Source organism: Ostrinia nubilalis, chromosome 6 (assembly GCF_963855985.1).
Source record: "Ostrinia nubilalis chromosome 6, ilOstNubi1.1, whole genome shotgun sequence".
In the NCBI taxonomy this organism is placed as follows: Eukaryota; Metazoa; Arthropoda; class Insecta; order Lepidoptera; family Crambidae; genus Ostrinia; species Ostrinia nubilalis.
Window position 1 is genome coordinate 1,488,517 of NC_087093.1, and position 12,272 is coordinate 1,500,788.

The 12,272-nt window shown below is 38.7% G+C and overlaps 1 protein-coding gene across 1 annotated transcript in view; it reads left to right on the forward strand.

Annotated features, from left to right (window-relative positions):
- LOC135072782 (kinesin-like protein CG14535) overlaps window positions 1–12,272 on the forward strand; it is an 86,308-nt gene that overhangs the window by 47,870 nt on the left and 26,166 nt on the right. The window lies entirely within an intron of this gene.

The following is a 12,272-nucleotide window of genomic DNA, read 5'->3' on the forward strand; positions in this document are numbered from 1 at the left end:
GCTCGCTGTAACAATTTAATTACAGACAGCATTGTTCACACAGAAAAAAAATAAAGCCCTATTTAAAGAAAATCATTTCTCCTTCGCTGGTTCTTCTCACTGTGCTATGTCTACATTACCCAAAGTGCAGTAAGCCAGCGCAGTAACGTGTCAAAGTAGCCCCGCCACGTAATCCAATTTGGAGTAAGTTGGCGCAACTCGCGGCAACTCGCAACTTGCTAGACTCAGTGATTTAAATTCACAAGTTTGTCCGTCTCAACGATGCACTTTTAACGATGAAGACTTGATAAATGATTTCGCTAGAACGAACACTTATTGTCTTTTACTTTTTGGGTTTACGTTTTTACAGTCTGACAAATGTTTATCATTTATCAACAAGGTTTTGTTTGATTTTCTTATGGTTCTTTCTGTAAACGTTTTTAAGGGTAACCCTTAATAATAAGATCTGTCTTGGATTTTTTTTTAAATACTACTCAATGGATAGATTCGAATAATTAAATGTATTAATAGGATCAGTTCAGTTCGAATAAATACAGTGATCCAAAAAATTCGCTATTTTCACAAATCGTTCATATAAGTTTATGTAAGAGCTTATAATGAAAGTTTTAAAATATCGTCAGTTGCAGGTTCACTTGGGGTAACTGACAAAATACAGTTTTTCAGTAGAGCCGTTTAAAGTTTTTTTTCGTCTTAAATCGGACATAACTTTTTTCCTATTTAACCTTTTTTAGATCTGTTTTTACAGAAATGCTTAGAATTCTACGCGGTTTTAGATTAAATAAAAAGAATTATCTAATATGTCTTAGTTAAGGAAATAAATTGCAGTTACACCAATGTATTTTTGTACTTTTGACAGTTACACTAATTTTACACCATACTTTTGGAAAAAACATAGGTCAAATTGGTGTAAGTACTGCCCAAATTTAAATAATTTGATGTATTTGCCGGGTTTTGTTTACTTAGTTGCTGTATAATTTATGTAAAAGTATAAAAAAATAAGAGAATTCATGAAAAAAATAACATTTTGTCGTTTTCTTTAATTTTTTTTTAATTTTATTAGAAGTAACTTTTATTTTATTCATTAAAAAATGTTAAAAAAGCCATGAAAATCAAGAAAATATGTGTATTTAATTTTTTTAAGACAGAAATATTGAAATAACTAAAGTATTACTGTGAAACTAAGTAATTTCAATATTTTTTTAAGCTTTGACTTACCAATACCGTATTTATCTCTACGGGGCAACTTAAACTGAAAACAAAATGGATTTAATTTCCCACCTCTTTATAGCAATGTTGAATTAAGGTCATGAGTACTACAACAGTAAAAGTAACAGAGTAACAACAGGTTAATGTTAGCAACGCGCAGTGACGCCTAGTTGGCTGGATAGTTGCTCAATTTCAATAAAATTTTTTGTTGAGCTAACTTTAAACTTATATAACTGATACTGCTGGTATAATAATAATGTAATATGCCTTAAAACTTTCTAAATTCCTATTTTATTTCATGTTATAAACCTTAGCAAATCAGTGTAATTGCAAAGTTTTGTAGCAAAATTTTTACATTATTACAGATACACCAATTCAACCTGGTAAAATTATTACAATGTTACACCAAAATTGTGAAGGAAATCTGAAAAGTTCACACCTGAAAATGTCCGTGTAATTGTAATTTTTTTAAAGCTAGATTTTTTTTACGTATACCATTCGAAAGAGCAGAAAAAACTAAGAAAAACTGTATATTTAACCCAAAAACCGTATTTTGTCAGTTACCCCAAGTGAACCTGCAACTGACGATATTTCGTCAAGAAGGTAAGAAACTATATTAGTAAATGTTTTAATTATATTTTATCAAATATGTAACAGTAGTTAGTATGAGTTCTCCCAGAAATTTATTTACTCTATTAATTATCAATTTGCAATAAAAATGTCTTCGTACTAATTCTATGAAAACGTACGGATATCGTCCTTTAATACAGATGTAATAATCATAGATCTCGTATTTTCTCATTATAATCTGTCGTCCAGAGACGCTCTAGGAATTCATCTCATTATAATTTCTCGGATCCAATAACTCGGCGATAGTGTTGTGAGTACATATCGATAAAAAGTGACAACTTTAAGTAAATATTAAAAAGTTAAGCTAAGATACAAAATTACTTACTTTAACGAATTGAGGGCTTGATGCAAGTTCATGTTTAACTACGAAAATGTGAAATATTTTGCCAGAAAAGGAATCACGAGATAATTGTAGCATTTATTCTACTCATTTATCCGTCGCCTGTATGTGAATTTACTTTCAGTCTCGTGTAATGTCACGTGTTTTAAAGTATGTAGGTATTTTAAATTGTATGTATTTATCGCATAGGCTTATCTTCAGATACTATAAACTTCAATTGGCTTTCATAATAAGACTCATTCACAATAAAGGCTGGTGAATACTCTGAAATCGATATGAAACAAAAAATATCGATACCTCGACTGCATTATTTCAATCCCGGCTGGCCACTAGTCGCCCGGCCCCGGGTTATTTTTACCCACTTTATGGCTGCGGGGTACCGTAGACCCTCCAAATTTACTGGACCACTATCAATTTAACCAGAATCTTTTAAGGGTTAATTTAGTACGATTGCAAGCGATTTAATTATTCCGAATAGAGAAAGTAAACACCTTTTAGAATTCCTTCGAGCGTTCGGATTTTTTGGTTTAATTAAATTGTTTCAAGGCATTCTTACGAGAGCGGGGTTACATTGTTCTTCAGGAATTTGTTCATAAACTCAATATTAAATCAAATTTCTGTGTGTCAGGTTATTTTGTATGTTAAATTAGGAATGTCTCTCGGTAAACTCACTTCCAATAGCGAGCTTTAAGTTTATAACTTCAGTAAGTTACTGAGGCGCTGGGTTATCTAAAGTTACGAAGTTACCAGTTTCAAGCTTAGTTAGTCTCATGCGCCAACGCTCCTGCATAGGATGCAAATCTCTTTTTCTTTCAAAAACATTTTGTTAAGATTTAACTGAATACAAGACTAAAATAACCTAAACAGGTTTTGAAAACATTACCTACAAAAAGTGAGGTTTTCCATCCTCGAATGGCACCCATTTTGAGGCGCACCTTATAAAGCGCATCTAAACTATTCCTATGTCATGTTGCCCCGGTACTTTTTATTCATCTTAGTAGACACAAAAGTTCAAAATATTTATTTTAATAAACATAGGTGCGCTTTGAGGAATAGTTTAGGTGCGCTTCGAGGAATAGGTACCATTTCTTTATTTTGTACACCGCACTGATAAAATGTGTCTTTTTACCCGACTACGACAAAGCAAAAGGAGGGTTATGATTTTTTTAGAATCGAGGATATAAAATATGTATACTTACTTATTCATTGATCCAAATTGAAATAACAAAGTTGCGAGTAGTTTAGCAATCCATTGCCAGTGTATAATTTAAATCCTAACATCAAAACCAATATCTTTCTTTAATCCAACCATAACTTATACCCCTAAAATCAACACAAATTCACCGAACAGTGACGCTAACGCTACGCAGAGCTGTGTTTGGTTAAAATCCGGGCCCCTTTGATAATTTTCACCTGTGAGCCCGGGGCGTATTTATACCAAGGGTGCCATCTTCATCGTAAGAATCCAGGGAACCGTGTCAAAGAGTTATGGCGCCATGGAAATGGCAAATACGGGGGAGCAGATGCTGTGGTTATATTTATGTATTTTATTATTGTTTTTTATCTGGATTTATATCTCAGATATCTTCAGGGTAATCGATAGACCGATACTTATTCAAGAACCGTGATTTGAGGTCTAAACTCAACTTATTGCTAACATTATCAAACAAATTGATAGTTAGACTTATGCCCGTTTTCACCATCAATCCCTAATTTTTAAGTGACCCCTATGGTAACACATAACAGGCATTTTATTTTCATAGGGGTCACTTAAAAATTAGGGATGGTAAAAACGGGCAATAGTTTTTAGATATGATACAGATGAAAGTGACTTGTCATTCAACATAGAGTAGGGCTGCACCGTATAGGCAATTCGGGCAGAGCCTACTCCAAAATCTATCATTTGAAAAATGTTTAACGACTGTAATTATCACTGCATCTGTCCAAAATCCATTTTTTAAACGAAAGTGATGTATTATGCAGTCTCTAACCTCCAAAATAAACACACGAATCTCACTTCCAGCCCCCTACATCGCGAGACGGGGGTGCAAGTGTCGTTTACAATATTACGATGTTAACCACCGAAGACGATTTACATAATTCATTGAGGGGCGCGACGTATGCTCTGATTTAATATAAACCAAACGGTAATTGGACTTGAGAAGCTTTTCGGTGGATTAGTTTGGATTAGCGCAGTTTTCATTGGGATTTTGCATATTTTGGAGCGGTTTAGAATAAATAAATATTTTTATTTCTTACTAAACGTTACCAAAAGATACTTAGGCGTAGTACCTGCACTAAAAGTTTCGTTACTGAAATCAAATCAAATTCATTTATTTGCACAGAAACATGGTACAATACAGATATCAGATAAAAACAATCAGGTTCAACATGTTTCGTCTACAAGACATGCAATTTCATAGTCAATTAAAAGAACTATTGATTAACAGAAAACTAATATTGGTAGTTTTACGCCCATGTGACGATAGCGAAACGGTCTTGCCAAAGTGTAGGTAGAGCCTGTTTAGTTAGGATTTGTAGAGGTAGAAACTTGGCTCTATATGGGATCTACCTAATAACTTTTTCACAAAGCGAGCCACAATGGTCGCTCACGTCTTGACAACATGAAAATTTGTTGATGGGTTCAATTTTACACAGTTAAATAAAATCGCACTGCTTGTCGTGATACATTTTTAGTCAAATAAATTAGAGTACGTGTAGTGACATTCCCAGTCAAAAGTCAACAGTGCCTCCCCCAAATCCCAAAGGCAACCACACCTGGAGACGCCATCTTCGCAGTCACTCACGGCGCATCTACGCATCTACGCATGCATTATTCATATGCCGCACTTAATCCTGCACCCTGAGTAAAACTCAGCCGAATCGTTTATAATAACAGTTTTTGTTTATGTCTCCGGCACAGTGTGCTGATTAGCATAGGGAACGAGCAAGACATGTAGAGTTACAGTTTTCAAAACATTTAGATTACTGGTTGGTAAGTCCTTTGTAATTGAAAAGTGTGTTAAGTTGTTTATGATGGCATTATAAGCTGCCATGGTATGGTGGTGGGTAATGGTATGGGGATTTTAATAAATTGACACCGCTTGATCTTGAATCGAGTTTTGAGCGTTCACTCCATTGAAAGAGCACTTCCATTTATGATGCTTAGATTGCATAATACTTCACGTTAGTATCTCTCTCATCTTTTGAAAATCCCTGACGTTTGTTATTTACTGTGACAAATAGTTATACTGGTTGAATATGTTATGAAAAGGGCATTTTTACAAGAAAGTTGTTTATTATTGTTTGCGCTGCTGTCTGTCTTTTTTGTGAAAAAAACGACAATGGGTAATCCACAAATGTTAGACCTCGGCAGTATTTCATAATCCTCGGGCTCCAGCTCGGAACCCTATCATTACGTCACAAGACCCACACTCTTTAAACACCTTCAAATTAGGGGTGTGACTTCCATTCTCGTGACGTCACAATCTCACGAGATGAATGACAAACACCAGAGCCGGGACAGCGTGGAAAAAAAACAAATCGTGTTGTCAACAAACGAAATGGGCCGACAGCCGCCATCTTTTTTCCGAGCCGTCGTAAACAACGCAGAAAACTCATTTGCCTCGCGATAGGGATTTAAATTATCTCGTGGATATATCTCGCCGAGGTTTTTCGGTGAAATTATTATGATGACGTATTTGTTGGGTCGCTTCGAAAATGCCGGCTTCGGTTTTTGACGTCTTTGCTACGTATATTGATGGATGTCACGATTTTGCGTCGTTATTACATTTTAATAGCAGTATTATTGAGTTTGAATCGAATTTGAAGAGACTATAGTATATGTACTAATTGGTCCAATTTTAATATAAACTAAAAAAATTTAGTCGGCCGTTTGGTGTAGTGGTTCGAAACGGACTACTATTCCGGAGGTAGCGGGTTCGATTCCCGCACAGTACAAACATTTGTGTGCATGAACATATTTGTTTGTATTGGACTGGGTGTTTTCTATGTATAATAAGTATGTATTTACAAAAAAAAAGTATTTAAGTATGTTTATATCCGTTGTCTAGTACCCATAGTACAAGCTTTGCTTAGTTTGGGACTAGAAGCGCAGTGTAAAATGTCTAAGCATATTTATTTATTTATTTTATTTATTTATTTAAACCACTATAATGTGGAGTACAGATTCATAAAGGGGGACTTAAACCTTCGACAATATAGTTATTAAAATATGCATGCCCTATCAATTTATAACATAATTTAGCTTGTCTGAATTACAAAAGGATACTGGAGGAGCTCCTATTCTGTATTATAAATTTCTACAGAAGCTATTCAAACTTGACAACAATAAAGGAGTGTTATTATTTGAACCAATAACTTTTTCTTAATCCCCCAGTTAAAACTTACTCAAAGAACATTCAAAATGAAACAAAACTCCGTGCGATTATTTGTAACGGCAATTAAAACGCAATTAAACTTGAAACGGCAGGTAAAACTTTTCCCCATAAGACTAGCCTCGCTATAGCGAAGGGAAATAACTTCCCGCCATATATCTGCGGTTGTGCCCGCGGCGCAGTCATCCTCGACTATTATCGGTTTTCGTCGGTTATTTTCGACGAAATTCGTTTTGGGGTGGTTCAAATTTTCCGAATTGGGCCGCGAGCGCGAGCGTGCAGCGATCATGACGCTGCGCGCGCGTTCGTGCATAAAATTACTCGGGGTAATGAAACGTTCGGGCAATGAGATTTAAGTTGAGGAATTTCCGTTAAGATTTAAACTCGAGGTAATGACGGTAGACAAAATGAAAGCTTCAGATTTTAGTGATGATGATTAAATTCTTAACCAGACATTCCAAGCTTTTGCTTGTCAAAAATGACAAATATTTTATACGATGAAGGTACACACGGCCAGTGTTAACTATCCATTTCCGTTTTTGCTCTCGCTCTCATCAAATTGTGATTGTTTGCGATAGAACGAGACGACATGACCGGCAATGGGCAGTTAACACTGTTGCCGATAGTACATAGTTTTAAAATGTACTTAAGTGAATATTCGCGCGCGCGCTCTCTCCAGCGCATGACTTGTATTCGATCCGCTGCGAAAATTATTTCGAACTGCGTGGTTAAAATAACATTTTGTACATGAGTTTTATACGTATAGAAAGCTCGTCCAGTGGGCCATAGTGTGGTGGAAACAGTTTTTTGATAAACATACGCGTTAGTGATTTATGAGCAAAAACATTTCAAATAAATTACTAACGGCTACAACAACATCGGATCCTGCTCGCTGCCGCGCTGTGCGGTGCGCGTGAGTCACAGCGTTACACCGAGCCGAACTGCTCCCGGCGGTCTACGACGCGGCACGAAGTATCGACACAGTATCGACCTCTGTAGCGCTACTACGAGACTCGCTACGCGTGCGTCACGAGCTACGGCGCGCGGGTGGGGCGTGTTTAAGCTCTGCTACAACAAACTAATGCTACGACTGCTTCGAGTGGACTAGTGAGACTATTCAATTTTCTTGACTTATCTATTGTTTTAACACTACAACAACAAACATGTCTTGCGCCGGTTGCCGTAGTCCAATTGCACGTGATGATCATTATATAATGTGCTCGTTGTGTGGTGGTCGGTATGACCTTATGTGCGCTAATGTTGCCAGAGAAGCCTTTATTGAACTGACTACAGCGCAGTTGAGTGAATGGTTGTGCTTAGAATGTCGAAGCAAAAAGCCGAAGGGGGATAATACGAATACCCCGTTGCGCCCCAATCCGATTGGTCGCGTTCTGGAAAAGTCAGCCGACATCCCCACGGGTACCCCTATGGGGGGTTTTGAAAATGTCACCTTAAGAAAAGCTCAAAGAGTATCGCAGAGGAATACGCAGGTGCAGAAAGGTGATGTTTCTGAGGACTCCTTAACGGATAAACTACGCACTATCATTAGAGAGGAGCTACAGACTGCCATCGACAGTCACATGTCTAAATTTGAAATGCAGCTGACAAGTAAAATCAAGATGTTTGTGTCTGAACAATTTTCTACCATCAAGACCGAACTTTTGGACCACATGAATGCAGTGCTGACTGATGTAGCCGACAAAGTGAAGCAACAGCATAATCGTACGCTGAACAGTGAAGATTTGAGTACTGCGGGGCCTAATAGGATGTGTCCAGACGCACCTATGCCTTCGAGGCAAAAGCCTCATAAAGACAAGGGGGCCAAGAACAAGAGTACCAGTGCTGAGAAAAAGAAAGCTTCTCCCGTCGTGGTGGTGAACTCGCCGGAACGTGTTACTGAGGTCACATCTGTTGACATAAGTGGCAATGGTGGAGATGATAGCGTGAGCGAAGCTTGGACAGAGGTGAAGCGGAGACCAGGGCGGCGATCACTCCCTGGTGTGCTTAGGGGCACTGCTGCTCCGGGAGCTACGCCGTTGAGCGCTGCTGTGAGGCGGCGCTATCTACACCTGTATTACGTGCAGGAAGGTACATCAGCCCAGGTGGTCAGTGACCACCTAGCAGCTGTCTCTGGAAGTAAAGAATGCACTGTTGAGGAACTAAAGCCTCGTGGGCGTTACGCGTCGTTTAAGCTCAGTGTGCCATCCAACATTGCTGATATTGTGATGAGCCCAGATAATTGGGCAGAAGACATATGTATTAAACCTTGGCGGCAGAACTTTCGTCCGAAAGAAAAAAATACGGGAAAGCGCGTCACAACTTAGAAGAATAAAAATCTTCCACCAGAATGTCCGGGGACTTCGGTCTAAGACTGTTGAATTCTACAAAAATATCACGCACAGTACCTATGACATAATTACCCTAACTGAAACGTTCTTAACAAGTTCAGTGTGTGACGGTGAATTGTTCCCGGCAGGGTATAAAGTAGTGCGTAAGGACAGGGAAAATGACTCTGGGTACGGAGGAGTGTTACTTGCGGTTCGTGACTCTTATTCGGTCCGTATTATTACTGACATCGAATCTCAAACTGTCGACATGGAACTGATATTGGCTATTATTAGTTGCAATAATGTAAAATTTCTGTGTTGTGTTGTATATTTGCCTCCTAGTTACAATGACGTTCAATATTTAAATGTCTCGTCTTGTATTGGAGACGCGATATGCGCGTACCCCAACATTAGTGTATTTATAATAGGTGACTTTAATTTGTTTTCTTGTAGCGCTAATGTCAAAACGCAATTTGACCTTTTTTGTGACTTCTGTTCTATACAGCAATACAATAAGGTGTACAACTGTCTTGGTAGAATGTTGGATTTAGTGCTGAGCGATCTTGTCCCCGATGAAGTCATTGTTTCTCAGGCGGACCCCATGGTTCGTATTGACTCACTACATCCAGCATTGGAAATACTGCTTAAACTCCCGGATAGAAAGTTAGTAATACCAGCCCCTTCATCTCTGCCCGTGTATAGATCTAGCTGCAGCCCCGACTTCAATTGGCGTAAGGGCGATTTGCGGGGTCTATACTTGGCATTAGCAGCGATGGACTGGTCTGATTTGTTAAATGTGGTGGACTTGGACTCCGCCGTTGAGCTTTATTACTCTAAGTTATATGACTGTATTAAGAGCTTTGTTCCCATCAAGAAGCGTTCTACTAATAGTAAAATGTACAATTATCCAAATTGGTATACTGGTGAAATAATAAGTAGTATTAAGAAAAAGTACTTTCACCTAAAGAGATACAAAAGTGAAGGCAAAGAGCTTAACAGGGAGCTTTTTAAATACTACCGTGAACGCGTCAAAAAATTAATTGACGTGGAATATCGGCAGCATCTTATGCGTATTCAGAATAACATTATTCATGATCCCACCCAATTTTGGAACTTTGTTAAGGAGAAAAAAAAGGAGAGACGTGGTGTTGAAACCTACACTTACAAGGGTGATGAGGTGCTAGGTCAGGCGGCCGCGGACGCCTTTGCTCGATACTTCAGCTCTGTTTTTCTGCCAAGCGTACCCCAGTTGAACCATCTCGAGGCATTGCGTGCAGCTCACGATCATCCTAATGCTGCTTCTGTCACAGTTTTATCTGTGGACGAAGCTAACTTGAAAGAGGCTGTAAGACGACTCAAACCTAGAACTTCTGGCGGGCCTGATGGTATTCCGGTATTTCTTGCCAAGGATTGTGCCTCAGTTCTGGCGGAGCCACTCCTGTATATATTTAATCTTTCACTCCACCAGGCAAAGTATCCCATGAAATGGAAGTTGACCAGAGTTACCCCAGTTCCGAAAGGTGACGGTGGTAGTGATGTTTCGTCCTTCAGACCTATTGCGGTGCTCTCTGTTTTTGCAAAAGTTTACGAAATAATCCTAAATAAACATATCAGTAATCAGATTGGTAACATGTTACATGATGATCAGCATGGATTTAGGAAAGCTCGTTCAACTGTTACTAACCTTGTGGCGCATGTGGATTACGTGTGTTCCGAGATGGATGTGGGTCGGCAGGTGGACGTGGCCTATTTCGATTTCCGCAAGGCGTTTGATTTGGTGGACAACGATATTCTGCTGCAGAAATTGGCAATACTGGGATTCACGCCGAAGTTACTCCAGCTGATGGCAAGTTACCTAGGTGACCGTTGCCAGTATGTTAGGATTGACGGTTACGAGTCTACGGAGTACTATACAAGATCCGGTGTTAGTCAGGGAAGCACTCTGGGACCTACGCTATTCTTGGTATTCGTCAATGACTTGCCGGGAAAAGTCCGTATAGCCAGGTGTCTTATGTTCGCCGATGATCTCAAGTTGAGTCTAAGTATAGCCGATCCTAACGATACCCAATCGCTGCAGAATGATATTGACTTTGTGTACAAATGGAGCCAGGAAAACCATCTCCCACTTAATAATGACAAGTGTAAAGTTATTACTTGTTCGCGTAAGCGGAGACCAATATGCGCAACGTATAGACTATCTGACGTGCCACTGGTAAGAGTTGATAACATTCGAGACCTAGGCTTAATTATTGACGAAAAATTGGACTTTCATTCCCACGTATTAGCGACCTGTAAAAAAGCGAGTAGTATGCTGGGTTTCGTAATGAGAACAGCGGCACAGTTTGACAACCTCTCAGTGGCAAAAGTTTTATTTAATGCATACGTCCGCAGTAAACTGGAGTATGGTGCGGTAGTATGGGACCCCTACGAGAACAAATATGTTCTCTTAGTGGAAAAAATACAGCGTAAGTTTGCGCGCTGGTTATATAAAAAGCGATACGGGTACTACCCATACCTGTATCCGTCGATGTTCGTATGTGCAATGGTCGATATGGAGTCTCTCAAATATAGGCGACTTATACTCCTCCTAAAGCATTATCTCCTAATTATAAGGAATGTTATTGAGAGTCCATCTGTCTTGGAGAGGCTATGTCTACTGGTTCCAAGGAACCTCGGGACGCCTCGGGAGTGCAAACTGCGCCGCGCCGCCCGCCGCGCCTGCTAGCGCGCCCCGAAACGCGCACGCAGCGCGCCGCGCACGCGCCCACCGCCCGCGCTCTGCGCCTCGTTGGGGACTTGCTCGCTCAGCACACCGACATCGACATTTTTGCTGACCAGATTGGAATTGTGTTTCGCCAATTCTGTCTTCTCTTAAATGACACTTTCTGACTTATTTAACCATTGACATTTGTATATTTTATTGTTCTGTTTAAAATTGACTTTAATTGTATTTCTTAACATGTATTTGACCATTGACATTTATTTGTATTGTTCTATTTAAAATTGACTCAGTAGTATTTCTCTGACATGTATTTTGACCATTGACATTTAATTTTATTGTTCTGTTTTTTAAAGTGACTTATTATATTTCTGACATGTATTTGACCACTGACATTTTTTTTTTCTCTTGTTCAGTGTTTCTTTAAATTATTTAATGTTCCATACTCAATATTTTATTGCATCCATTATGTACTTAAAATTAGAACATTACGGGCCATTTAATTTATAAACTGCATGTATTTTATTTGTGACCTAAGTGTATGATATGTTTATTTTATTTTTAAGCTTGTAAGCGCTTTGGACCTGCTCTGTAAGCTTACAAGTGTTTTGCATTAATAAATAAATAAAATAAATAAATTCGTACTCGACTCC